Raw genomic sequence first — 26,263 nt, forward strand, 5'->3', positions numbered from 1 at the left:
AAAAAAAGGAGACTCTTGCACACAATTTGACATTTTAGGCCTGGACAGACCACTTGCTTTTAGGAGCAAATTCTACGGAGCCATTTCCCTTGAAGATATAAGTGGGCCTTTGGTAACAAGTCCAGTAATCACTGTATAATTTTTAAAGCCTAAACGCAGAGGAAGGAGAACTGTATTTGTTTTAGACAGAAGTATTAGTTTCAGCTTTGCTTGGGCAGGCAGAATCTGGAAACCATCTGTCTGTAGGGGAATGATACAAAAGTGACCGTGTGGAGTGCTGTGCGATTCTCAGTCAGACGACGTTAGGGGCTGTCCATGATGTGTTATTAAGTGAGCAAAGCAAGCTGTGGAATGAAGTGTGCACTGCTTCCATGTCTGTATAAATAAACAGCAAAACACCCCAATTTTGCCCAGATGCATCAATATCTAATTGTATGAGCATGGACAGAGGTATTGCCTCAGACAAGAAAGCATGAAGGAATTTCAGGAAGAGAAATAATTTATATAACCATGAGTTGTTTTATTTAGTATAAGTAAATATATTAAAGAAACAATTTGGCCGGGCGCAGTGGCTCACGCCTATAATCCCAGCACTTTGGGAGGCCGAGGCGGGTGGATCACCTGAGGTCAGGAGTTTGAGACCAGCCTCACCAACATGGCGGAACCTTGTTTAGTCTCTACTAAAAGATACGAAAATTAGCCAGGCCTGGTGGCGTGTGTCTGCGGTCCCAGTTACTCAGGGAGGCTGAGTTAGGAGAATTGCCTGAACCCGGTAGGCAAAGGTTGCAGTGAGTCGAGATCCCTCCACTGCACTCCAGCCTGGGAAATGGAGCAAGACTCCATCTCAAAAAAAAAAAAGAAACAATTTAAATAGTATATCAAATAGAAGAAGAAACAAGGAAAAATGTCCTGGTAATTTTACACCCTATTCTATAACCTAAAGCCACATTTAAAAATTATCTGATATGAGTAAAAAGCATTCAACCTCTCCCCTCCTCAGTCTTTGGGAGAAATAAAGAGCATACCATGCTGATTTGACGGCCGTCAGTCCCCTGGTCACCAGTGCATGTGACTGGGGTGCTCTTGGCCCACTTCTAGAAGCTATGTCTAAGGTTCAGATCTCCTCTACTTTCCAAAACTTGGGTCTTTAAGCTCTACTGACACTGAATGTCATGCCTTGTCATTTCACAAAATCTATGGCCCTGACCCTCTTCCAGAAATGTTGCTTCCCACCTGTCTGACAAACTCTTAGCATCACAGTTATGAATGTGGACACTGCCACTGAATGCCTGCGTTTCAGCCCCAGCTCAGCCACGTGGTAGCTGCGTGACTTGGACAAGTTTCTTGATCTCTCTGTGCATCATGAAATGGGGATAATACTGATATCTGCACACGGAGTCTTGAAAGAATTAAGTGAGTTAATACATCTGAAAGTGCATGTACAGGTGGCAGCAGCAAATGCCATATCTTTTTTTTTCTTTCCGAGATGAAGTCTCCCTGTGACACCCAGACTGGAGTGCAGTGGCGCGATCTCAGCTCATTACAACCTCTGCCTCCTGGGTTCAAGCGATTCTCCTGCTCCAGCCTCCTGAGTAGCTGGGATTACAGGCACGCACCACCAGCCTGGCTAATTTTTGTATTTTTAGTGGAGACGGGGTTTCATCATATTGGCCAGGCTGATCTTAAACTGCTTACCTCAAGTGATCCACTTGCCTCAGCTTCCCAAAGTGCTGGGATTATAGGCGTGAACCATCACACCCGGACCATGTCTTCTTGTACTGCTTGCTTTTATTATTACTCATCTTTCCAGATTCTGCCTGGGCACCACCTCTATCCAGGATTCAGCCTTTCCTCAACTCCCAGAGTACGTGTCTCCTTCCTCCTTTCTGTCCCCTCAGCAGCCTACACTCCGTCTTCTGGTACAATTCACTGCACGACTTTTTGTCTTCCCTCAACAACTCCCCTCTGCATCCCCCTCCACCAGCACCTTGGACTACAAGGGTAGGAACCAAGTGTCCTCATTTCTGAGTTGCTGGCCTTTGGTACAGTGCCCAACATGCAGTGAAAGCTCAGTTGAAGGGATGGAAGGAAGGATAGAGGGATAAGTCCATTCCTGAGATCCCTTTTATTGAGGCTGTTTCCCCAAACACCGGAAAGCCTCAGCCTTTGTGCTTGTTTTCTGGTACAACAGCATTGATCGTTACTTACCTTTCTGTGCATTGTCTAATTGATCTTTCCATTAGTCCTGTTCCAAACTGAAGTTATGTCCTTTTTTAGGCATGGACTGTATCTACTTTCTTCAGTGTCCCTTTCAGTTGCCCACTGGAAGAATCTCAACCTTTTTCCATTTGCCAGACTGGATGGGATAATCTAGGAGGGAGGAACTGTGGAGGTGGTGCGTCTTGAGATGTCCTGAAGACAGAGACCAGAGTTGCAAGAGATGTTTTCAGGTTTCACAGTGTAATAAGAGAAAAGGAGCCAATCCCTTAAAGGAAGAACCTTCAATCACTTCTCCCCAGGTCCACGTTTCCATTTTATTTCTTTTCATCAATTCTTTCCCTTTGATGGTGGATTGCATTGAAAACTATTAAGAAAAGTAGGATATTTAAAATGAACTGTGTCAAGAAGAGGATCACTTCAAAGAATAGCCATCTACTCTAATGAGGAATTCCCTTCAGTCAGGCAAAAAACTGAAGGTAAGTCAATAAGGTGGACGTACTGCCAGTCCTCATCCTGTTAGAGGTATTACATTATATAGTTAAAGGTGTCTCCTGTGGTTTAAGTTGTGGGAATGGGGGAGGATTTGTACAAATTTATTTCTGTTTCTTTGCATACAGAAAGTAGATATAATATGAATCTAGTGTAAATTACCATGATGTCTCCTCCAACTTTCATCAAAACTTCTGATTAGTCTACTTGATCTGTGAAAATGAGATTACTTGAAGACCTGTCCCAGAGTTTAAAGCTGAACAAGATATATTGATTACACAAATATTTTTATGTCACCCTATATCTTAATAAAATAACATTTATGTCTGGAGAGTGTGTCGGTCTGAAGAGCCTGCCCAAAGCCAGATGTATTTACTTAAATCGAGAAAGGCAGAGGCCCTCCTGGCAGCCTTTCAGCTTGTCCTGCTCCCATGGTTGAACATAGAAAATAATAATTTTGGGTGCACATGGGCAGATTTCAGAAAGAAGGTAATGAACCAGTGTTTACACGATGAGTCAGCAGGCAGCTGTTTCAGATGCTGAGACCAAGAAAAGGTATAGTCGATTTCTTCTCTCATTTTGGAATTCAAACCTATGTGGTGATTCTAATGCAATTTCAGATGCAGATTCTAATTTCTGGGAATTTCGATTTATAGCAAAGTGATGAAAGGGCCGGGCTTCCAGAGTGAGCATGGAAGAAGCACCTTCTGGCACAGCATTCCTGTGATTTCCCAGTGGGGAAGAGACCTGTGAGACCTGCCGTCCTTGCATGGTGTGACCCGGGGCTGGACACCACAGGGATTTGATGTCTGTCTTTGGAGATGAGTCTAACTGCCCCATAGAGAGATGTGCAGCTCTCCTTATATCACATTCTCTTCTCCACGACAAAACGGTCCTGAACCAGAGGCTCTCTTGGGATTCACAGCCTTGGGGTTGCCAACAAGGAAGAGCTACAGGTTCCTCCAGAAAAGTGTGTGTCTCAGATGAAATTCTCTTAATCCATACATTCTGGGACATTCCCATTTTTGGAAGCTCAACCTTAGGAGAAATGCCTCTTTGGGGGGTACAGTAGGCCAGTTATTAAATCTTTAATATTCTTTCATTGGGAGAAATTTATTTCCTGTTCTGCTCAAGGGCAACTTGAGGAACTCTATGATAATACCTACTAACAATACATAGGAAAAGAATGGCTTTATTTAGATTTCAAAGTGCTAACAGGTTTTAATTTATAGTTAAAGATTGCTTTCTACTGACATTAGTATTACCATGACCCAGGGTGATTTTTTGAGTTATCTTAAATCTTAAGGGAGTATTGTGATGTTATATTCCTGTGAGAGAAAATTAATCAACTTGATAAAGATGAATGTTGGATCCATGAAACCAATACAGCTAGAGACCAAAGACTGGAACAGCCATCATCAAAATGATCCCTTCATTTAAACATGATCTTTATAAAAGCATAGTTTCAATACAAATGTGTCGGATGGGTGGGCTGTCCCCAGTGTGACATCCATATCCTGAAGAGATCGGTTTCCTAATGGGAAGCTGGAGCCTGACGGCACCAGGCAGATAAGGTTCGATGCAGAGAATGAGGGGGGAAAGGGCCGGAGCCTGGGGAAGGGAGTGGAGAACGCAGTCGCCAAGGGTGACCTCAGGGACCCTAGGGGCAGTCCTGCTGGACAGCAGAGAGAGGAGGCACGGGCTGGAAGGCTGAGAGTGGGCGTCGGGTCCAGTTCACTTCCTCCCCAATTCTTTCTACTTTCCATACATATGTGTTCAGAGAAGCCATCCTGAAGTCTGATTCGGTGGCTAAGTATACATGCAATTAGACTCTAATGCTTTGGCTTGAGCTAAAATAGAAATCACAATTTCATTTGTAAATCATTCCAGATAGCATACTATGGAATTAATTTCTGGTTATATTTGCTTGGGAGGGTTACATGCAGTTTTGAAAATTTACAGTGAATTCGGCCTTGCCTTTTGATTTAATCTCATTTTCATCGTATTTCTACCCACAGTGTTGAAATGGCGACTGGCAAACACAATCAATTTGCAGACAGACTTTAAAGAAATCCATATTTAAGCTAAAATACCTTTGCAAACATTCAATCTGTTCAAACATTTATAAGATCTGTGTCTGATAGAAAGAAGCAAATATAATAATTTATAGTGCCACTTTAAAAACATTAAAAATCATTTACAACTCACAGGATCAACATCCTATTGATTAAAAGAGTATAGGTAAAAGGCCACTATTAGAAAAAAAAAAACGGAGAAATGGTTTGTCTACATATATTATCAAGTGTAACTATTAAACTGAGCCCAAAACATATTGTTTTAGTCTGCTCAAGCTGCTATATCAAAATACTATAGACTGGGTGTCGTAAACAATGACCACTTATTCTTCCCAGTTTTGGGGGCTGGGAAGCTCAAGATCAAGATGCTGGCATGGTAGATTTCATTCTGAGGCCTCTTACTGTGGTATGTATGTGGTAACCCTTTTGCTGTGTCCTTACACAACATCTTTTTTGATCTTTTTTTTTGTGCTTATGTGAAGAGTGAGAGAGCTCTTGGTGTCTCTTCCTCTTTATATGAGGGCACGATCACTATTGGATTAGGGCCCCACCCTTATGACTTAATTTAACCTTAATTACCTCCGTAAAGGCCTTACCTCCAAATATTGTCACATTGGGGGTTAGGGCGTCAACATAGGCATTTGGGGGAGGGGCATGACCATTTAATCCATAACATGTATCATAATTAAATTTGTCTCTCTAAATGTTTATATTAGTTAAAATATAACCATTTGATTTTATTGTACTTTAAAATATATTTGACTTTATGTTAGTCTAAAAAATAATAAACAAAATTCAACGACGTTACACTTAAAATCTGTTCATTAAATGCAAATTATACTACAATAAAAATATAATGGAAAGAGTAGAAAAATAAAGTAATTGTTCTTGATTTGAATCTCTCTAGGCAGCAGGCCTAAGATGTTATTACTATCTTTTTATAATGATGATGATGATGCTATTATTCCACAGTTTTTCCACCTGACCTTATTTACACTGGAGTTTCAGAAGTTCTCCTGAAGTCCTCTGTCTATTGAATGGTGGAGGAGTTGCAGCAGAGAGGGGCTAACTGGGCAGTCTCCCTGTGGATGCAGAAAAGTCCTCTTTGTTTCATAGACTGAAAGAACCTGTCTCCACAGCAGGAGGTGGCCAACTAGATGACCTCTGTGGCAGAGGGACATTCAGGCTTAAGGCTCAGATTCCCCTTCCCTTCCTCCTGATCGAAGCAGGAAGACTCCTGTCAAAGAGATTAGGAGAAGCCCTGCCACGTCCAGATTACATGGGTAAGGCCTGGAGCCGAGGGCCCAGTCCCTAGGGAATCTTCGGTAAGATGTAATTCTTAGAATGAATTATAATAATCAAAGCAGGGGCAGCCTGGCCATTCTGGAACGGAAATTCCTGCTGCTTTCTGCCATTTTCAATCCCAGGGCTGTCTGTAGCTCGGCCATCTGCTCTGGTCACAGGAACCCTTTTTTCATTTGGGGTATGCTTTTAGTTCTGTGATTGAGTATTTGAATAGACTGGCCTTGGTCCTGTGCAGAAAAGCCTAATAGGTCAAGTTCACCTCTTGGACACACTGTCCACTAGGCTATTGTCCCTGTGAGGACAGGAGATCCCTCTGCTCTGTTCAGTGTTGCAGCGGGCTCAGTGCCTGGCACATTATAGGTGCTCAAGAAGTATGCATTGAGCGAGGACTCACACTTCACAGTTCTGAGCTTTGGGGAGGTAACCAAGTGCCAAGCTCAGGAGATAATTCACCCCTTGTTAACACTACTGAAAAATAACAAAGGCTGGGCGTGGTGGATCACGCCTGTAATCCCAGCACTTTGGAAGGCCTAGGCACGCAGATCACCTGAGGTCAGGAGTTTGAGACCAGCCTGGCCAACATGGTAAAACCTCGTTTCTACTAAAAATACAAAAATTAGCTGGGCATGGTGGCGCGTGCCTGTAATCCCAGTTACTCAGGAGGCTGAGGCAGGAGAATTGCTTGAACCCAGGAGGCAGAAGTTGCAGTGAGTTGAGATCGTGCCATTGCACTCCAGCCTGGGCAACAGAGCAAGACTCCATCTTGGAAGAAAAATAAAAAAGAAAAAAACAAACGAACAAAATAAAGTGCATAGAAGCAGCTTGAATAAAATACAGTTGGGTTTTTCTTGCCAGTACCTAACCTGACTAAACTGAAGTGAAATATGCCAACACCATGTCAAAACATTTGCATATGCTTTTCTCATAGAAAGCCTGGGATTGTGGCAAGGCCTCAGCCACAGTGCTTAGAGCACCTTTGATCACCATGAATTCTAGGCTTGTCCATGACCTTGTTTTGACAGTGATGTTGTGGCTGGAGTACAGGTCTGCCCATCAGATGGCTTAGTCTCTACCTCCTGGTTCTGTTTCTGACTCAGGTGACCTCACCACACAATCCTGGTAAGCTCTGATCATGGCAACTCCAAGCCAGGTTTAAATTCACAGTGACCAAGAGGCTAGGCACAGTGTCAGCCTGGGCTTGTCTATCAGGCGATCATATGACAATTGTGTTGCTAACAGCCAGACACCCCATCCTCACTGGAAGCACAAATGCTCTGCGTGTGTGGTATCTGCAGTGATCCCTTTCTAAGAGTCACTTGAGTTTTAGATGGAGAACACATTCATAGCTGGATATCAGTTGGTGAGGCACTGACATTCCACAGTCAGTTGAGTTAATCCCTTGTAGAGGTCCCAGAGATATTTCCACTGCTGCTGTCTTCTCTTCTAAACTGGTCATCGGAATATGATAAATGTGAGTTTTACTGCTAAGATTAGACATTCCCTCAGCCCTAGATCTGTCAAGTGGGGTGGTTTTGAACATGAACGCTGAAGAAGACTGTGCCATCTAAGATGTGACAGTCTCCATGAGTAAATCAAGAAGCTTCCTTTGAATAGGAAATCCGGCTGTGCTCTCATAGCCTACAGAAGGTAGCAAAGGCAAGTCTGTGTTTTAAAAGAGAAAGAGGATATGCCCCTAGCAGCCTCAGGCAGCCTCCAGGGTGAGCAGGGTTTGCTCTTCAGGTCTCACAGTGATTCACAGCGAGAATCACTTTGATTGGACATGGCCGATGTGGCAACTGTTAAGTATCATGGTGGACACTGTCATCTTGGAAGGAGCTGGGAGCCAGAAGCCAGGATCTTGTGCCATTCCGGGAGGCCAGGGCCCAGCATGGTGGGCATTTGTCTGGCCAATGTCCTTGTTCAGCACTAGGTCACTGGGCCAGGCCATGTAGGGTGACTCTTAATTGCAGGAAGTTTGAACCTAGTAGGTTTGCTGTGCCTTGTGCAGATGTACCCCAATTAGGAACCCCAGTGAAGCTCAAGCCAGGAAAAAAGCCCATGCTGTGACTCCCTCCTAGGTAAAGAAAAGGGAGAAAAGGGGGTACATAGAGGCAGAGAAGAAGAGGAGCCAGATGTCCTCTAGAGCAAGAGAAAAGCAACACAGACTTTTAGAGATTCGGGGGGTGCTGGAAATGCCAGCGATTCCGCGTGGAGTTTCCTGGTTTTTAGTTACATGTTGGTTATTTCACTGGGCACGTAGACTTGGTCAGGCACCGTGCTAGGTGTTGGGAACTCCAAAGTGATGGCAGACAAGTCCCTACCCATGGTGAGAAAACTCCCCCTAGGAGAAGCTCACGAGTTAGTGAAAGTGAGAGCCTAGCAAACATAAGGTGCCAGTAGAAGGCAGGCTAAGTACCGTGGAGGGAAAGAGGAAAAAGGAATGAAGTGCTATGGGACCACTGAGTGTGGACCATGCACACTGGGCTGGGGAACAGGCAGAAAACTGCACGGAGTCACAAATCTTAGCGTTGAGTTTTGAAGAAAAAGTGGATTTTTTCAAACAAACTGGTTTGGGGTGGGGGGTGTGGTACTTGGGGCAGAAGGACCAGCAGAAGCCTGCTGGGAACAGGCGTCATTGCTCGTCGTTGAGCCCACTAGGCTCGGCAGATGGCCAGTGCCCACAGTGGGAGGGGACAAGCTGTCAAAGGTGATGCCCTTAGGTGTGGGGCACCCTGGGGTGTTCCAGGAGAGGTGAGCTCTAGGAAATAGTAGTCACCAGCCGCTCAGGTGGGGTCACCTAGAGATGGATAAGGGGTTTGTCATTAAAGCCATTGTGGGTCTTAGGAAGCCATTGAAGGGTTTCATAAACAGGACAAGAGCAGGGCTGACTGCCTCCCCACTCACGCACAGCCTGGATTTGGCACCTTGGTAGCTCCACTGCACTGTCAGGGGTGTGCATGGTAGGTGGTGCCCCTGTGTGCAGTGCCTCTTGGCAGGGAGGCCGGAGCTGGAGAAGAGGAAACCAGCACGGAGACCACACTGCGTCTTCAGGGACTTGCTCCTTAGCAGATGTGAAAGTCGTTGGGGAGCCTCCAGAAATACAATGCAAGAAGACTTTGCAAGACGGGGGGTTGTACAAGAACAAGTGGGGACGAAAAAAATGAACAGAGGAAAAATGAACTTTCGTATAGATTTAGTTTCAAAGAAACAAAAGGAAACTCATGCATTATCCATGGTTTGTATCTTATTCTGTTCACTTAGCATTATTTCGAGAGCATCTTTGTACACCCTTAAACATATTATTTCTTGCCATATTCCAAGGAATTTTTTACGCTCAGGCATAACGCTCCACAGTGCCTAACGCGATCCACAGAAGGGGTCTCCATGCAAATAAATTAAAATATTTTACTTAGGCCAATTTAAAAAATAAAGAGAGTTGGGAAGATAAATTATTTGGCTCTGCTGCGGCATGTTGGACCAAGTATAATACAGCAAAATATCAGTCTTACAACAAAAGTCAAAGGAAAAGATTATGCTGAAAATTGCTCCTGGCTGACTGGTCTCTGGTTATTAATTCAAATATCCCTCCTATTGGTGCTGTTAATGGCTTCAAACAGCTCTTGTCTCCTTTTATGCAAGGGGAAAATTGGACCCCTTCCAAACAAAATAGCAGTAGCAGAGGGAAGCCAACACTTGCAGCATTGTTAGATAACGCCAGCTATTAATTTTCTTCAACCAAGTTCCTTTTCGTTTTTTAACAGATATATCTTATGCTGCCTAATTCTACAAGGGAGACATTCCTATTACTTAAAAAGACTTTTACATAAAAAAGAACTTCCCCACTTGATTAGCCTTCTGTCTCTTTTTCTGGGCTATTTCACCGACATAAAGAACTGAGCGAGGAGAAACCTCAGATGTGGTGTTTTGTTGGTTCTCATTTGGCAATGGGGAATGAGGAACAGTAAGGGGGCATTAGAATCTTTGTGAACAGGGAAGAAATCGAGGCAGAAATAATTTGAAAAAGTTCTCCCCATGATTCTGACATGTTCCCAAGTGGAAAATTGCTTATTTAGAGATACAGACTCTTAGAGTCTCCAGCTTCAGCCGACAATACCTTCTATTGTTTGATCCTGTGACTTATGCTTGAATACCTCAAATGAGGGTGACCTCATTGGTCATTACATTCCTGGACCGTTTTATTTTATTTATTTTATTTTATTTTTATACCTTTGGGGGCACAAGTGCAGATTTCTTGCACGTATATTGTGTAGTGGCGAAGCCTGGCACTTTGGTGTGCCCATCACCCAAATAGTGAGCACTGTCCCCAGTAGGTAATTTTTCAACACTCACCTCCCTCCCACCCGCCCACATTTTGTAGTTCCCAATGTCCTGGATCACTTTGTTCTTCAGAAGGTATTTCTGCATCTTGAGCGCTGCGTCATGGTCATTTTTTACCTTTTGGGTGCCTTAAATTCATTCTCCCTGCCCATGAGTTTTTTTTACTTTTTGGGTGCCTTAAATCCATTCTTCCTTCCCATGATTTTCTTTTGGGGAATAAACTGCTTTCCACTAGAGCAGCCTGGGTTCAACAAATACATCTAGATGTCCTCCCGCTGTGGAAGTCAAAGGGACCACTGGAAGATCCTTCTGCCAGACTCTTTCTCTCACTTCCCTGGGACAGACAACGGACTGGTGTGTGACCTATACATGCCTAATAAAATTCCCGCTCCTGGGACTAATCTTAGCAGAGTGACACAAGCAGCAAGGAAATGGCTGGAATTCTTTTAACTGTAGAGACAGTACTAGGCAAGATGGTCAGCAAGTACCTGATACCAAGACCTTCTGGAGCCCTCTGTTTCCTGTGGGTCCCCAGTTTGGTTCCTCGGCCCATTTAGGAAATGGTGAACTCCCTCCTGTCCATCCAACCGAGGTATCTTTTTGCTTAAGCTAGTCAGATGATTTTGGTGCTCACAACCAAACAAGGCTGATTGGTATCATCTGCTACCTCAGACTTCACCCATTCTAGTTCCTCTTTCTGGTGTTACACCAAATACGTCAGATCCCCCTTTGTTAGGATGTTTCAGGTTTTTAAACACATCTATCATGTTCCTTCCAAGGTTGCTCTTCCTCAACAGAATATCCCCATTTCCTCTAACACTTCTTCACCACTATGGCTTATGGAGCCTTTGACATTCTGTTTTCCTTGGCTCAGAGCCCAGTTTCTCAAGGTCCCGCTTACAGAGTGTCATCCGGGTTTGAAACCATAATCCCCACTTGGTGCTTCAGCCGGTTCAGATTATGGTCAGATGTTTCCTTGCCTTGAGTATTGTATTTATATGACCGCAGACAGAACCTGCCTTAGCTTCTATTTTTATGCTCCACTCTGAACTCAGATTGAGTGACACAGAGTGCACACTTGAAAAGCTGCAGTTGTAATTAATAAGAAACCTCCTGGCTTTCTAATAAAAAGTGCTGAAGTCAGAGGTCCTCATCTTGTATTTTTGCAATTGTTTTTGAAAATCCAAAAGTGGCACACAGCGTTTATTCCTGTTGCCTGGTGTGGCTTTTTGCTTTTGGTCTATTCTTAGGCTGATGCCATTTTTAAAAACGAGTGTTTCTTTTGACACTTTCTAATCTTAGTTGTCTCATCTTTATTTATTTATTTATTTATTTATTTTTTGTAAAGAAATAGTTTTTTAAATCTATTCTCTCATCTTTTTGTCATCTACCTATCTGGCAAACATGCCTTTGATGTTTCCTTCAAATCACTGAAAAAATCTCACACAGTTCTATGACGCAACACCAGTGATGTCCCTCCAGGTTGAAATCAGTTCAGTAATCATCTCGGCACAGGGTACTGTCTGCTAAGAAGTCAACCTAACTACACTATGTTTTCTCATCTTGTCCGTAAGAAAACGATAAGCAGCAACCTGGGATGCTGGCTCACAGCGCCGTTTGCGAGGTACATGTGGCAGGGCATGGGCAACTGTGAAATAGGGAGGTTGACTTTTCTTTTTTTTTTTTTTAATGGGCACCAGTTTCTCCCAAGTAAAACCTTAGGCAAAACCCTAATACATAAAAGATAGCTGTGAGTAGCCCAGGGTTAAGCTGGAGTGTTGGTGGGCAGTGGCTGACTTCCTGCTGGTCCCAGTGCCCTTCAGCCAACACTTGCCAGCCTCTCACTTTCCTCCTGGCACCTCTTAAGAAAGGGGTGACCTCTAGGGGCTTATGGTTTCAACATTCTGATTCAAAACATACGAGTAGCAAGAGTTCCCTTTATTGCTTCTTCTGTCTTCAAGTCTGCACATGTCAGCAGGGGAAGCCAGGGTTTTATCAGATGGTCTGCTTTTGGTAGGTTTCTCTTTTATCTTAAAAATGCTATTGAAAACCTCCCATGTGAAAACTTCATACTAGGAGCGGTTTGTGAATCACGGGTGTCTCGTTCAATATGTTTCTTAAAGACTTGGATGAAAATACAAATGGCAAAAATGTGAATGATTATTATTGTTAGAAGTTTAAAAAATCATCATAAACCAAAGTGAAGAACTGTTGGAACTTCATAGGAATAAATGTAAAAATGCCACATTTACATTTCATAAGTGAATTACACAACGATGGGACTGAGAGAGCCAACCTACCAGCATTTGGGGAGGGCTGGAGGGCTCCATGCTGGTTAAAAAAATTATGTTATTGTTTATGGAGAGCCCATTATGGATCAGGCATTTGATATATTAGGTTGGTGCAGAAGAAATTGGAGTTCTTGCCATTAAAAGTAGTTGACAAAACAATTTGCACCAATTGAGTAGATTAAGGTGAGTTTCTGGCCTTGAGAAGTTGACAATCTAATAAACAAGTATATTGTGAAGTGTAAAGGAAAGCAGGACTAATCCACTGGAGAAAACCTTCCTGAGGGGATTTTCATTCGAAGAATGTCAGATCCATGAGTCATTTGGTAAACTATGACTCAGTCCTTATGTTGGGGGCAGTCTCATGTTGGTGATTCAGGGATAAAAACCCAGTTCTGGCCTTTAAGACACTCACAATATAATGGAGGAGACAGACGACTCAACCATGACACTTAGGTGTGACAAATCAGATGCAGAGATAAGAGCTGGTTGCTGGGTGCAGGCAGGAAGGAGGTTTAGTTTGCCACTGTCTGTGGGGAGCTGTCAGGATCAGCTTTCTTGGCCTACAGTAGAGGTGTCTCAATGGAGAGGCTGAGCAGGCACCCTGAGCAGAGGGAGGTTTATCTCAAACCCTGGACGACAGATTCTTGGTCACTGTGCTAAGTGCCCAAGTGGTGACTTGTGCTGGAAAGCCCTTGTGGCTCACCCCGTGCCAGGAAGTCGCCACGGCATTCATGACTTCCTTGGTTATTTCTTGTCATCATTTGTCCCCACCCGCGAGCCTGCCCTGCTGCCTCCACCTTCCGGGTGGTGGACCACATGTAGGACGTTTCACTCCCAGTGTGAGAAGTGGAGACCAGGCAGGTGAAACAGGGCTATTGTGTACTGAGCCCTGGCACGGGAGTGGGTACTCCCTGCAGGGGTATCAGCTGTGCCTGCCTTTTGGGCTTCAACTTCCACACAGGTCACTGAGAGGGAAGTACAGCAGCACCCCTCAGGACAGGCCAGGGCTTATTCTGCTCTGGGATGCTTTCTCAGGAGGCAGTTTAGAGGATGAAAGCCTGCTTGGAGCCTGCCTCTCCAAGCCTCAATTTCCTCATCTGTGAAATGGAACTCTACCGTGTTGGATTAAAGGAAATAACTAATAGAAGGCAATAAACACAGTGCTTGCTACATAGGGACGGCTAAATACATCTGATTTTATTATCCAGGTCAGTGATACCCTACCACCACTTTTATTGTTTGAACAAGGCAGAGCCTCCTCCAATGGTATTCCTGTCATTGCCTTGTTCCTGCCTCTGTCACCCTGAGAGATCATAATTCTGCCTTATGTTAAAATGTCAAGCTCCTGGGCTGAGTGTGGTAGCTCATGCCTATAATCCTGACACTTTGGGAGGCTGAGGCAGGCAAATCACTTGAGGTCAGAAGTTTGAGACCAGCCTGGCCAACATGGCGAAACCCCATCTCTACTAAAAATACAAAAATTAGCCAGGCGTGGTGGTGCGTGCCTGTAATCCCAGCTACTTGGGAGGCTGAGACAGGAGAACCACTAGAACCCAGGAGGCGGAATTTGCAGTGAGCCGCAATCACGCCATTGCACTCAAGCCTGGGTGACACAGTGAGAGTCTGTTTAAAAAAAACAAAAATTAAACTCTCTTTGTTTCTGCGTCTGTGGGTTGGCTGATGGTGCCCGAGGCCAGCCTCACCCTCTTCCTTATTTCTGCTGAACATTAAGGGACACCTCCCTAACCATTCTTCTCTTTCTAGTGTACGTCTTGTTTCCTGTCCTGTAAGTTCACAGAGTTTTCTCCCTCCACCCTCAAATTTCTGTTTCTGGCCCTCACATTCAGGTCAGCGAGCTTCCTGTCAGTGTGTTCTCCCAAGCATTTGCAGATCCTCTTGCCGTCCTTTGGCAGTAACCCGATGATCTGTGAAGGGAGCCCTGGTCCAGAAACCCTGCTCTCTGATACTCTGTAAAAGCCAGCTGTTCACTCCTCATTTCTTTTTTGCTTCCAAAGTTGTGAAACTTCAACTGGAAGAAGAAATGTAAACACCTTCCCTGCCCCCCTGTTGTTTGAGCTTCCTCTTACTTGAGGACCAGAGATAGAGTCTAGATTTCTTCCTCACCATCAACTTTGCAGAGGAGAATTTCACACTCATTTAAAAATACTTGGCTTAATTTTAGGTATTTTAATATAGGAGCTCTAACTTAGCTTAGTTAAATTTCTTCTTTCAAGAGAAATTAGACTCATCTACATAGTACGTTATGCAGTGATTTTTAAGTGCTTTTCCCAAGACTGTCAATATTATATAGAAAAGACATTTAAAACACATTTCACTTACTTTAGGCATCACCCCCAAATCAAGTTTGAAATTTAATTTGCAGGAAAATTAGAAGAAAACACCACAAAGAGTTGTTAAACAAATGAGTGCTACCTACATACATGCAATTTACAGAATGCAATTAAGTATGATTGCATAAGCATATAACCACAGAGGCGTGCTGTTTTCGTGCTACTTTTTCCACCATTTTCTATGGAAAAGAAAATGAACTGTCTGACATTAAAGTGGTGACTACTGTTCATGCTCACAAAGCATGCAGTAGTTATTAATCATCAGCTCCACTGCCCTTTTCATATGTAATAAAAGGGAACCATTGTCTACATTTCATCTTTCCTTCCTAATGTTCCCCGAATGCTGATGTAAAAGTTCAGAAGCACAAGAACTGAGCTGTAATGAGGTGAGGCTGCAAGTGCAGTGTGGCAGCCTCTGATTAGAATGTAGGTGTCCTGAAGGAAGAGAGACCTGCTTTCTATCTCTCACAGGGGACAAGTTCTCCTTCTGAGAGCACCCTGGGCTGACCGGCTGAGTAAGAGAGCTTGTCCAATTTCTAACCCATAGCACGTCTCTGTCTTGCAGCAAAACCCAGGACTTGAATGCACAAAACGTGCAGGAAGCCAAGTGGCCTGTTTTCAGTTCCCTTAAAATTCCAGAAGAGCAGCCTGACCATAGAAAAACACTTACGGTAATTTCATAACCTTTGCTGTGAAGGTCAGTGTGTCAAAAGTGGGGTCCAATAGCCAGGATGCAAATAGACCTCCTGGTTCATGACATCTCATCCTATGACCTTGTAGGGCAAGGAGGCTTCCACTGAAGCCATCCAATTTGTGTGGATTATGGCTGCCTAGAACTGTCAATGAGCTTATTATCAAGGACCTGGAGTCAGCATCACATGGACCAGTGAGCTTTGCTCTGGTCACTGTCTACAAAGCTTGATACATTTACTTTTATGCTTTATAGTCATTGCCTCAAGTACTTGACCTAGGAGATATCTATTATTTTTTATTTTATTTTTATTTTATTTTAATTTTTTAATTGCATTTTAGGTTTTGGGGTACATGTGAAGGACATGCAAGATTGTTGCATAGATATACACATGGCAGTGTGATTTGCTGCCTTCCTCCCCATCACCTATATCTGGCATTTCCCCCCATGCTATCTCTCCCCAACTCCCCAGCCCCCGCTGTTCCTCCCCTATTTCCCCCCAACAGACCCCAGTATGTAGTGCTCCCTTCCCTGTGTCCATGTGTTCTCATTGTTCAACACCCGCCTATGAGTGAGAAACTGCGGTGTTTGATTTTCTGCTCTTGTGTCAGTTTGCTGAGAATGATGGTTTACAGGTTCATCCATGTCCCTACAAAGGACACGAAGTCATTGTTTCTTGGAGACTTTGTTCATTCCTTTTTACCCTTTTTCTCTAATCTTGCCTTCTCGTTTTATTTCACTGAGTTGATCTTTGACCTCTGATATCCTTTCTTCTGCTTGGTCAATTTGGCTGTTGAAACTTGTGCATGCTTCGCGAAGTTCTCGTGTTGTGTTTTTCAGCTCCATCAATTCACTTATATTCCTCTCTAAGTTGTCCATTCTTGTTAGAATTTCATCAAATCTTTTTTCAAAGTTCTTAGTTTCTTTGCATTGGGTTTGAACATGTTCTTTTAGCTCACAGAAGTTTCTTATTACCCACCTTCTGAAGCCTGATTCTGTCATTTCATCACACTTAGAATTCCATCCAGCCTTGTTCCCTTGCTGGTGAGGAGTTGTGATCCCTTGTAGGAGGAGAGGTGTTCTGGTTTCGGGTGTTTTCATCCTTTTTGCACTAGTTTCTTCCCATCTTTGTAGGTTTATCCACCTGTCGTCTTTGTAGTTGCTGACTTTCAGATTGGGTCTCTGAGTGGACGTTCTGTTTGTTGATGATGAGGTTATTTCTGTTTCTTGGTTTTCCTTCTAACAGTCTGGCCCCTCTGCTGTAGGACTGCTGAGGTCCATTCCAGGCCCTGCTTGACTGGGGATCACCTGCAGCAGCTGCAGAACAGTAAGGGTTGCTGCCAGTTTCTTCTTCTGCTATCTTTGTCCCAGAAGGATACCTGCCAAATGTCAGTCTGATCTTTCATTTATGAGGCAACTCTTTGGATATACAGGGGTCAGGGAGCTGTTTGAGGAGACAGTCTGTCCTTTGTAGGAGCTCAAGTGCTGAGCTGTGAGCTCTGTTGTTCATTCAGAGCTGCTGGGCAGGTGCGTTTAGGTCTGCTGCAGCAGAACTCATAAACCCCTTTTTTTTCCCAGGTGCTCTGTCCCAGGGAGTTAGGGCTTTATTAATGAGTTTCCATTGTGCTGCTGCCTTTTTTTCAGGGCTGCCCTGCCCAGCAAGGAGGCAGACTAGTCACTGTCTGCCTGCAGAGGCTTTGCTGAGCTGCTGTGGGCTCTGCCCAGCTGCCGTGTGAAACTCCCTGCAGTCCTGTTTATATGGGTGTAGTTAGAACTGCCTCGGCAATGGTGGTCCGCCTCTGTAATGGCAGACTCTCTCTGTAATGGCAGGCTCTCTCTGTAATGGCAGGTTGCCTCAGCAATGGCAGGCTGCCTCAGCAATTGTGGACTACCTCCATAGTGGTGGAGTGCCTCGGTAATGGCGGACACCTCTCCCCGACAAAGCTGGACCATCCCAGGTTCAGCTGTGCTTGCTGTGAAACTCTCAACCCAGAGCGTTTCCAATTGCTATTTTTTTTGTGGGGGTGGGACCAGCCGAACCTGATCACCTGGCTCCCTGCCTCAGAGCCCTTTATTTTAGTTGAACAGTTGACTCTCTCCCAAGTGTTGCAGTCACCTGTTGAAAAGGCGCCGGGATCTGTGTGATTTCCCGTGCAGCGACTTACTGCGCTGGCTGAAACAGTGGTGCTGAGATTCGTGGTGCTTTTTTTGCCCGGGAATCTCCTGGCCTGGCTCCCTGTTTCAGTCCCCTTTTTAATCAGATGAATGGGCGACTTCCCGGGGCTCCAATTGCCAGCTAGAAGGGCACCCGGACCAGTGTATTTTGTATGGAGAACCACCGCACCGGCCAAAACAGCTGTGCTGGCGATCCGTGGGGCTCCTCTGCCTGGGAATCTCCTGGTCTGTGGGCACTAAAAATCCGTCTGGAAATGCGGTGTCCACTCACCCTCTGCACTTTCACTGGGAGCTGCAATCCTGAGCTGTTCCTAATCAGCCATCTTGGATCTTCCACAGAGATATCTATTATTGACCTAAGTTGGACCAAATCAGTTTATTAGCCTTTTAAGTTTGAAGAACTCAAGCTCCATTGATGAATGTAGGAGTAGAAAACTAATAAGCATGGACTTACTGGGCAGAAAAGCTGAGCTTCTCAGACTTGCAGAGCTTAGGGGTGTCCACAGGCCAATACTTCTAAGATGAGTGCAGAGGGAAGTTCATCACTTCTGATGAAGGGACTATCACTCTCTGTTTCCTGACTAGCATAGGGATGGGGCTCAACTTGTTGAATACATGATTAGATGAATTAATAAATGATTGCGAGCATGACTGCGGGATGAAACTGACGAAGTACTCATAATTGAAATAAATGCACCAGACCATAAGCCTTCTCTGTTTGTTTAATTTTATCAGTTTCATCCAGTAGGTATTTGGCCTGGGAGAACAGAGAGGGAGCTGAGATTTCATTACACAAAGTCCATTCGGCCAAACTTGGGCTTTTTGACATTCAACTGAACTTGGAGCCAAGGCTTTCGTTTTTTCTAACTTCTAACCCACTTCTGGGAGAGGTGTTCAAATATATTTCCAGAATTTGAAACTAGCCAAGGCCCCAAGAAACTGCAATTAGAATTAGGGAAATCTAAAACCTGGATCCAAATAATAACATGACCACTCAAAGAACAAATAAACCAACTCGACAGCACTCTGCTCAATGGCTTGAAAACTTAACCTACAAGGGCACCGTTGGAGTCAAGGATGACATTTTAGGCCCCCTGTGGCGCCTACAAGAAACTTAAGATGAAGACTGGCAAGGTTCAGTCTCACTGAGCCAGAGAGAGTACAGGAGAGAGTCTGAGTGTCCACAGTGCCCACCAAGTCCCCAAATCCCTCCCCCACAGGATCATCACCAATTGCCAGGCCTCTTTTACATGCCCTGCTGACTCTGTGCAGGCTCCGGTGTCTGTCATGGAAAGAAGCCATGCTTCTTTCTGGCCTGCTCATTCTGCACAGTGTAGGTCTGCAGATATTGGGAGAAAAACATTTCGCCATGATTAATTGTGCAAAGACTCCCCACTGTTGTCAGCAGCCCCTCACCCCTTAAAGAAGAAAAAAAATTACACACACACACATCTTTAAAGGTCTGCTGGGTACCATGTGCATGGAGCACACATTTTCTTTGTTAGTAGAAGCACGGTGCCAACTCAGGGTTTTACTTTGCACTGTTGACAGTTTCAGCCTTATTCTTGTGTTTAGTTACTGACACCGTGTGTTTATTCTTCCCCCTTGGTTTTGGCATCCCTGGTGTTTTCTTCTTTTTATCTGTCTCTCCCTGCTCCCTGCCCTATCCTTCACAAACCGTACCCTTCGGTTTTAGACGAGTAGCTTGCTTTCTTGCCTTGTGGCTTTCATTACAAATGCTTGTTTGAGCTTTATTCTTCAAACGGATCTGTATGTGCTAACTTTACTCTCCCTTCTATTTTATTGAGAGTGTCACCCTTTGGTGCCACTTTTCCAATTGTTATTTTCCCCCTTTTTTCCATTTCTCAAATAAGAAGAGAACAGTTGTTTGAGGGGTCACTGTGCCCTCTCTCCAGGGAATGCTTTCAGCATCTGTGTGGATTCTCTGAGCATGTATGTGAGTGTGCACATGCGCGCATGCACACACACACACATGCATGCACACACACACATCCATCTTGCTTGACTAATTGGCCATGGCTATCCTGGCATTCCTGAGGCTCTTAGAGGCCAATGTGATTGAATTGGTACATTGGGACTCTTAAACTGAACACATTTAAAGGGTTGATTTAGAGGGAGCTTTGACAAAGGCTCTTTTAATTATTTTTCCTCTGCTTTGCCAGTGCACATAGCTGTAGCCGGTCAGAGGCTGGTGCCTGAATCATTAGGGGGCCAAGCCATTAGGTGTTCCTGCTTACTCTGCAAATATAACAGGCTTATCACGTAGAACTCTGTCTCCAGCTGGTTTAAAATGTAGGTGGTGCCAGTGGGTAGCAGCTGTCACGGGCTGGGGAGCCAGGAGATGGTGGGGACGGTTTACAGTGTGAGGAGGTCAGAGTTGAGAGCTCTGTACAGTGTAATGCACTCTTCCATTCTTACGCCCTAGTGGCCGAGGGTTCTGAAGGGCAGTCTGCCTTCCCAGGGTCCCCAGATGCCACCCTCGCCTTGTCAGCCAGATTCCAGGCAAGCTTAGCACTGCCTTTCAACACATGGAGCCAGAACACTTAGCCACATTGCAAATCATGAATAATTTATACATTTGTAATTCAAATGGTCACGATGATGCATAATTTAAGTGAAAAGTTGTTGTAAATGAGGGAGAAATGGATTCATTTCAGATTAAAAAAAATTTAAATTATTATTTTCCTTAGGTTTCAAGTTTGGGGCAGGTTCTATTTTTGCAGCTGCTTTATCTGACTTGGCGCTGGGCTTCATGGCTTTGAGGTAGCGTTGATCAGATAGGGTGGTGTTACGGTTGGGACATTTCACTCAATAATAGGTACTGATTTGCCTTCTTCATCCTGAGAAATGAGGTGGCTGTGGACATTTTATTTGTTCTCTCTCTGTGGCTATGCTGGCTTCTTGCCCCAACTATGTTAGCAGACTTTTAAAAAAACATTTTATTATGAAGAGTTTCAAACACAAAAAGTAAAGAGACCAAGTATAAACAACCTTCACGTACTTCTCACCCAGTAACAACAATGATCTACTCCCATCCCACAGGTTACTTTAAAGCAAATCCCACATTTTTATAAGTTATTTCATTTGTAAACACATTAGCATGTTAGCAGCTCTTCTTGATTTTCAGGAAGAATGACATATCTTACCCAAGGTCCAGAAAAGACTCCTCATTGGGAATGTTCTGGGGGGCAATCTTAGTTTCGTGGAAGGGGTGGGCAAGTGGCAAGCTGGCCTCACCCCCGAGTGACATCACATAGGAAACCAATCCCTTGAAGGCATGCCCTGAAGTGCCTCCTCTCCCCTCCACCTCTTAGCCAGCAGCCTGGCATCGTGGGAATTTGCCTTGTCTGCTTGTTGGTGGTAACATGACGCTCTCTCTCTTGCAGCCAGTATCAAGTGTTTTGAGTGTCCAAATCGCCTGTGTCTGGGACATCAAGGAGCCAGATTTTTTCACAAGCAATCTTCACTCATTTTTTATATTTTCATCAAAAAGTAGACTCTAAAGCTTATAGTTAGGATGATTAAATTTTATTGGAGCAAGGAGAAGATTGTAATAAAAAAATGACCCTGACATAACACCTTGTCATCTATAAGAAAAGCCTTCATTTAAGAATTTGTTGAGCATTTCTACTTTCTGTGATTCACATAACATGGAGAGTAGAAAAATCTCTCATTTTAATATTAAAGGTTTCTTAGAAGTGAGTCTTGCTTTCAATAATATATATGTTCCTGAAAAATCTATACATATACTGTTTCACTGTTTTTTTTTCTTTGAAGGGCAGTTATAAATAATTTCTGTTGGATCTGGAGTTTTCCATAGGGATTTTGAAATAAATCTGTTTGAGAAGCAAATAATCCTCTTGAAAAGTGAATAACCACCCTCTTAATTCATTTATTCATATAGTCATTCATTTATCAAACCCTTTTGAGCTCTAAACACTTAGTTGATTTGTACATTTTACAAATTTGGGTTTAGATTGTCTATTTGGAATTTTACTTTTCTAAGCAATGGCCTCATGGAACCCAATAACTGAAATTGATTATACTGGGATAGAAGTACGTTGATATTAGGAAAATACAAGTGTCTTACATTTGTTTTTGTACCTAGTATCTTACAAAAACAAAAACACAGCATTAAGTGAACAGACACTGCTCTGTGGTGGGATTTGAAGGGTCCAAAGAGCTGCCCGTCTTCCTGTCTTTCCACTTTCTGACTTGTTCCCGAGCAGGCTCAGTTAAGATAAAACAGTTTTTATCCAGGAAAGGGAGAAAATGTTATTGTAGATTTCTAAGAACAAATCATCAGAAGTAAGCACATCGGACTGTGTGAGCATCACACAGCAGGGGTCTGTGGAGGTGGGGACTGACCACGGAATAGGGATTGGAGCGGATTATGGATGCCAGTTTTGGTTTTTGTGCACGGACACGCGCACTCACGTACAGGGACTAATAGGACCACATTCTCTGGAGTCACTAAAGAGCGAAGCACACAGGTCCTTAGGCTTCTCTTACCCCCTGAGTTTTGGTTCACTCTCAGCCCACAGCCATGCCTTCACTGGAGCTGTTTTCTGTGTCCTAGAACAGGCAGACCTCACTCAAAATCCAGGTGCCCAAGCTGCACCAAACGACAGTCTCCTGCCTGGATGGCTAGAGAGTGGGATCCTCTCATTCATTCAGCCTGATCTAAGCCCGGTTTAATGGGAGCCCCTCTGCATTCCTGGTGGTACTTTCACCAGTTGCTTTTGTCCTGGAGCAGTTTAATCCCTTGTTTTGCTTTGGAGCTTCTGAGAGCAAAGGCCTAATGGGACTCAAGCCACTTTCACTTCAGCGACCTCCCTGGGTCTCGGGTCTGCTTCTGTTCCCTTACTTATTCTCCTTGAACTTTTAGCGCTTTGATTTCGGATTCTTAGCTGTTAGTATTTGGCTTGTCAAATTTTTCTGGTTTTTGGAGTATTTGAAATGTTACGGTCTATTATTTCCCAATCCTTAAGCAATGGGAGTATCTGACACCACGACATACATTTTCATTCATGGCCCCCAGCAGGAAGAACGGCTGCTTTTTGCCGACTGCCTGGTGACTTTCATAGTGGGTAGAATTTACTTGGAACCTGTTCAGTTTAAAAATTGTGTCCCCATCATCGGCTATGGGACAAATACAATTCCCATTTGTATTCTAACACCATGGTTGATCCACAAGAAGGAAGGAAGCCCAAAGGGAGGCCCCCATCTGTCTTCCGCCCTGCTCTTTCTGACTCTGCCTGCCAACAGCAAGAAGGTATTTACCTTGTTTCTTGTTTTGCCTGGTATTTCATGGGTCATGTTAAAAAACCTTGGACCACCTTTGCATTCTGACAAACTCTAAACAACTTCCCTTAGACATGGAATTTCACTTCTTTTCATTAATAGATCCATATTCTTTTTCTTTCCAATTTTCTTTTTTTTTCTTTTTTTCTTTTCTTCGCTTGTCAAGTACCTTGCAATTATCTGATATACAAATTGGATCTAGTTATGGTAGAACTGTCAAACACAGATAGATTTTGATGGCCTATAAGTAACTTAAGTTGATATTTCTGATATTTCAAAAGATTTGTGTCCTTGTTACCTGCTTTTACAATAATTACAAGTTTTCCATTTCCAGTGTTGGGCATGTAAGCTCCTGAAAGCAGAGTAAGTGTCTTCGTCTTGTCGTTCAATCTGGCTACAACGTCCTTAGCAAATTGCAGTCCTAAATATATTCTAGCTGAAAATGCCAGCTTTCCAAAACAGGATTAATAGAAAAGTATTAAAAGAGATTTTTAAGCACTTGACCAAAACACAAATTCCAGAAAGAGACCGATTAATCCCAACATCCTTTATATACATAGAACTGAAAAATGGCCAAAGAGCAGCATATGCTATCAATTACACTGATACTTTCTAAAAAACGTGTATGTAGAAGAAGCTACCTTAGTTCCTTTGTCAGCTCTCCTTTTATTTTTCAAGGGCCTACTTTAACTCCAACATAAAGGTATGTAGGGCAGCATTAGCCTACGTGTTAACCTATGAGTTGAAAAGGGAAAGCAAAGTATGTTCTTACGTGCCATTTTAGGACTGGTTTCTTCCTGTTGCTCTTTTGTTCTTTGAGACATCTGCCGTCTCCCTTACCTCTTGTGGCACTGTGGGCTGGCACTCTGCCCTGGACAGGCACCAGACTCTAGCAGAATGAATATTTCCTTCATGTCATCTGAGTGAGAACCCCAGCAAGTGGTGCCACAAGTTACACTAAACCGAGGATTACCAGGAGCCAAAGGATAACAGGATCCATCATTTCAGAGTTCAGCCCAGGAGCCTCTGATATGCATGTCAGCATCTGACAGTACAGACAGGACGATTTATGGGAAAAATCCATGCCATTTACCTTGATCCAGGAAACATTTTTTGGAGTTTCAGAGGGCAAAATTAATACATTTTTGCTAAAATGTTCCTCCTTTTCTAAAAAGGGAGGCTTTGGCTATCTTCCAAAATGATTGGATCACCATATTGTAAGATAATACTTAAATGCAATTAGCTCCTTGTACTATTCAAAGTGTGTGCCAGGAATACATGATCACATTTCGTTCATTATCACCCTTCCTGACTCACGGGCTGCTATAAACATCATTTTATTCCAAGGTCAGCTGTAGTTACTACACTGAGAACTGTCGAGGCATATTTAACTTTGGAGATGGGTCCAACATGCCATTTTAAAAGGTGGTCGTATTGTTTTTCCCCGCTTTCCATTTCCGAAAAGGCGAAGCTTTGGCCAGTGGGTAGTCTACATATCTGGCTGCAAAGAGATTACTAGGAGCCAAGCAATGCGGTGCCTAATTTCAGCATTCACTTAAGTAAAATTATTTATGACAGTCTCTACATTTTTTTTTTTCTTTTCCTAACGGGGGAGGTGTGTAGTCTCAGCCAGAGTAAAGGAATATTTACATTCAGCCTCAGCTACTGATACATTTAAAATATGGCTTTGAAGCTTTTAACTAGGAATGGTATATAAAAAATGGAATTACATGTCCAGAAAATGGCAAGCAGTCATTGAAAGCATCACTAAATCAAGTACGCAAATGGTAACACAGCTTCACGTTTTTTCACATCAGCAGCTGAAACAACATGAGAATTCTCTAAAACCGTAGAGGCAGTCAGTCTGTATCAGGCATTTACCCCCCTACGCCACAGAAAACCTGCATAATGGGGACTTGAGTGGAGAGAATTGTTGTTTTTATCCACCCAGGTTTGCATTACAAATTGAAAGCATTTTCCAGCAGATTAGGAAAGAGCAAGGAATCCGGAGCCTACTTTACAAAATAGCAAGACGATAGCAAGAACCAGGCTCCAACTTGGAAACTCACAGGCACTCTTAGAATCATTACATGTCAGAGCTGAAGGAGTCTTAGAAATCAGTTGTTTTAATTTCTCTTAGCTGCACAGATTCTGCAAACTAAAACAAACAAAAGAGGTCCTGGAAAAGACTGACTGAGATGTCCTTATTGATAGGTCACAAAGCTCTGAGAACCGAATTCCACTACAGAAACATAAAACGGACTGGGGTGTCTGTAAGAAAACAGAGCTGGTGAATCCTCATTGTTTTATCCAAAAAGCTTTTTGTGAAGAAATAGTCCTTTTGAATTTAATAGGATAGTCTTTTGAGTTTGCATTTTGTAAAATCAATATATATCAATATTTCATGTGGCATGCTTGTTGCTACTCAACAAAAAAGAATTTTTTTATTAGACTTGATCTTAGTTTGGAAAATTTGTTTGATGCAGGAAATAATGAATAGAAGGGAGCAGTTGTCACAGGCTGACAGAAAGATGGATTTATAATACGCTCTTCTTTTGGTTAACATTGCTTATTAATTAGTAATTCCTAACAGATGTGGTACGGATTACTTAGGAAAAAGTGATTCTATTCAAATAGTTTTTCTAACTGCATCGAAGCCTAAGATGAGGGAGAGACTGAAGGAGAGACACAGTCTTGCACTGCTGCCTGTGACCAGGCATCAGCAAGAAAAGCATAGGTCACACTTCGAATCACCTGTGAGCTCCTGATTTTCAAAGGGAGTAACTGTTATAGAGTGCATTAGCCAGGGATCTCCAGAGAAACAGAACCAATGGCACATACAGAGATATATAAAACAGGTTTCGTTTTGTTTTGTTTTTGAGACAGAGTCTCGCTCTGTTGCCCAGGCTGGAGTGCAGTGGCGTGATCTCAGTTCACTGCAAACTCCACCTCCCAGGTTCAAACCATTCTCCTGCCTCAGCCTTCTGAGTGGCTGTGACCACA

General features: G+C 43.5%; 1 long non-coding RNA gene across 1 annotated transcript in view; it reads left to right on the top strand.

The window, feature by feature from the left end:
- LOC119467860 overlaps nucleotides 1-3,039 on the top strand; it is a 14,601-nt gene extending 11,562 nt beyond the window's left edge. Inside the window, exons 2-3 of the long non-coding RNA XR_005196496.1 lie at nucleotides 2,316-2,696; nucleotides 2,838-3,039. This is a non-coding gene — a long non-coding RNA (uncharacterized LOC119467860). The remainder of the gene's footprint in view (nucleotides 1-2,315; nucleotides 2,697-2,837) is intronic.
- Nucleotides 3,040-26,263: the final 23,224 nt, after the last annotated feature.

The sequence above is a fragment of the Cebus imitator genome, unplaced genomic scaffold (assembly GCF_001604975.1).
Source record: "Cebus imitator isolate Cc_AM_T3 unplaced genomic scaffold, Cebus_imitator-1.0 Scaffold341, whole genome shotgun sequence".
Classification (NCBI taxonomy): domain Eukaryota; kingdom Metazoa; phylum Chordata; class Mammalia; order Primates; family Cebidae; genus Cebus; species Cebus imitator.